The following is a 2,974-nucleotide window of genomic DNA, read 5'->3' as shown; positions in this document are numbered from 1 at the left end:
AGTCCTCTACACCCATATCCTCTGCATGCCTTTTTCTTGCCCAGGCTCAAGATGAATTCAAAGTAAGTACCCTGGCTCCCTGCTCAGGCACATAGTCAACCTTTTAAACTTTTTAAATTAACACAATGAGCAGCATCCCAGAAGGGTAAGGGCATGTATTTTTACCCCAAGATGCAGAACTGCTGAGTTACTTAGCCAAACATCTAGACTCCCCAAGTTGACACAGTGTATCAACCATAACAATCTCTTTATCCAAAATGCAGTTAATCCATCTCTAAATGTGGTCAATGTCATAATAGTTCCATTATTCTAGAAAATTCCAAGTCCAAAATCTCTCCCTGAGACTCCAGGCAAACTCTTAGCTGTGATATCCCATAAAAAAAAAAAAAAAAAAGTAGAATGCTTCTGCTATGCAAGAGCACAGCATAAACATTCCTGTTCCAAAAAGGAGGGACAGGTAGGTGGAATGGAGTTGAACCAAAGAAAGACTGAATCTCAGCAGGGCAAACATTAAATCCTTCAGATCAATGTCTAGCAGCATGGTGGGGAGTGCTGAGATGTGAGCTGCACAGTGCTTGGAGGGCCCTGGCCCCATGGCCATTCCAGTTGTAGCCCACGCGGCCTTCCTCTTGGGCTGGCTCCGCTCAGTGCTTGTGGTTTCCTTCAATTAAAAATCCATGTACTTGGAAAATCCAACCCCCTGGGACGTCCGTGGCAACTTTCGCTTCACTCACAGATTTATACAGTGCTGTCTCATGAACTCTTGCCAATGACTATGATCAGGTCATATCTTTGCCTGAAATTTGGGAGGAAGGTTCTGAGACCCCCTATTTCAGAAGACCCTTGATCCTGTAATGGAGTCTTGATTTCTGATACGCCCTCAAGGCATTTTTCTTCTTGGCCCTGTGCAAAGTACTTTGGGTCTTCATAATGTTCATCTTTCAGGAATCATTATCTCCTTGTATTCAACTTTGCAGGTGCTTTCTTCTAGTGAAACAATAGTTTCCAAATCAACCAACTCAGCTATTTCCTCATGATAATCACTGTAGATTTGTTACTGACATTCAGCTATCCATGTGACACAACCTGAACACTGGCTAGCCATGAAATTTCCACTGTGCAGTTAATTAATGTACCACTATTAGTCTCACTCTCCTACATGTTAGGACATGGGGAAAAGGTAGAGAAATTTTCTGCCAGAGCGTAACATGCGGCATCTAGTTATTTAGCCAGTGTAGCCCTTTGTTATATATTATATCTAGATGTCCCCCCAAAGCCTCATGCGCTCATAGGTGGGGCTTTGGGGAGGTGATTGGATCATGGGGTGATACTCATCAGTGGATTAGCCCAACGATGAGTTTACAGTTAAATGTGATAGTGGGAGGTGAAGCCTGATGGGAGGAGGTAGGCCACTAGGGGCATTCCTGGATTGGTTTATCTCACTCCTTCTCTCTTGATCTCTATTTGCTTCCTGTCTGTAATGCTGTAAACTATTTTTCCTCTGTCATAGCTCTCTGCCATTCTGCTCTGCCTGGGAACCAGCTGAATCTGGACTGAAACATCTACAAACTGTAAGTCAAAATAAACTCTTCCTTTAACCTGCGTGTGTTGGGTATTTTGTCCTACCAATGAGAAAGTACCTAGGATACCCTTATTTCAGACAGAAACCTCCTGAGCCTGACTTTTACTGCACCCATTTCTATCAAGTTCTTCTGAGCTCTGACTAGGGTTGTACAACAAGCACTGGTCACAACATACTAAGGCTTCTCCAGCCTGGATCTCCACCCCTGCCAGTTCTTCCCACAAACCACTTGCAAAACTTTTGGACCACATATTCAAGTTCAGTCATAGCAATGGCCTTACTGGTATCAATTTTCTATATTAGTCACTTTCCTATCAGTGGGACACCATACCAAATATGCACCACTTAAAGAAGAAGCAGTTTATTCTGGCTCACAAGCTCAGTGCATTCAGTGCACGGTAGGCTTGTTCAAAGGCAGAAATGGCCTGGCATGATGGCATGGCAGATGAAAGCTGTTCATGTCCTGACAGCTAAGAAACAAAGAGACAAGGGAGTGCAATGGCTACACCCCAGTAGAGCTGGGATGGGAATTCACTCTCCACATATACCATAGTGACCTTCCTATTCTAAACATCCCCACCTCCAATTGGGAGACAATTGCAGGTCCTTTTAGGTCTAAACCATATGAATATCTCTCTCCAGAAAGAAACTACATGTACCAGCAGGATTGGAGTGATTAGTGTGCACGGCATGGAGACAGTGCGCACTAATCACTCCAGTCCAGCTTTGTGCAATCTCCCCGCACTCCCTTCCCCATCTCTGGCAAACCCTACTGTACATTCAGGTTGCCAGTTTCCCAAACTTCCCCACAGGAGACAGCACATGTGGTATTTCACATTATGTGCCTGGATTTTTCCACTTAACAAATGCTCTCTCATACAAGCAACTAAAATATACTAAAATTTGTAAACATTTAGATTATAGCTGACAAATCCCAGAAATAGAGAAGGCAAACCTACTGAAATGTCTAAATTCCTTCTAGAGTTAAGTATAAAACTTTACCTACCTTTTCACATAAAAGTATTCTGATATATGTAGAGGAGTATAGTACATTCAGTGAGAAAGTAAAGAATAACAATTGAGGAATGGATAAAAACGATGTGATATTTTTATATAATGGAGTATTACTCAGCTATAGAAAAGATAAAGTCGAGGCTTTTATAGGTAAATGGATGCAACTAGATACCATACTCATAAGGGAAATAAATCGGACCCATATGTGTAAACATTATATTGTCTCCCTAGTGTAAGAATCTGAGAGTAAATAAAACCCAAAACCTACAATAGATATTATGAAAGGGAAAGAAATTGCTCAAAGGAAGGAACAACTGAGATGAGAGAAAGGAGAAAAAGAAAGAAAGGAAGAAGGAAGGGTATATATATATATATATA

The sequence above is a fragment of the Chinchilla lanigera genome, unplaced genomic scaffold, assembly GCF_000276665.1.
Source record: "Chinchilla lanigera isolate Chin_1 unplaced genomic scaffold, ChiLan1.0 scaffold00097, whole genome shotgun sequence".
NCBI lineage: Eukaryota > Metazoa > Chordata > Mammalia > Rodentia > Chinchillidae > Chinchilla > Chinchilla lanigera.
Note: the sequence above shows the minus strand (reverse complement) of the source record.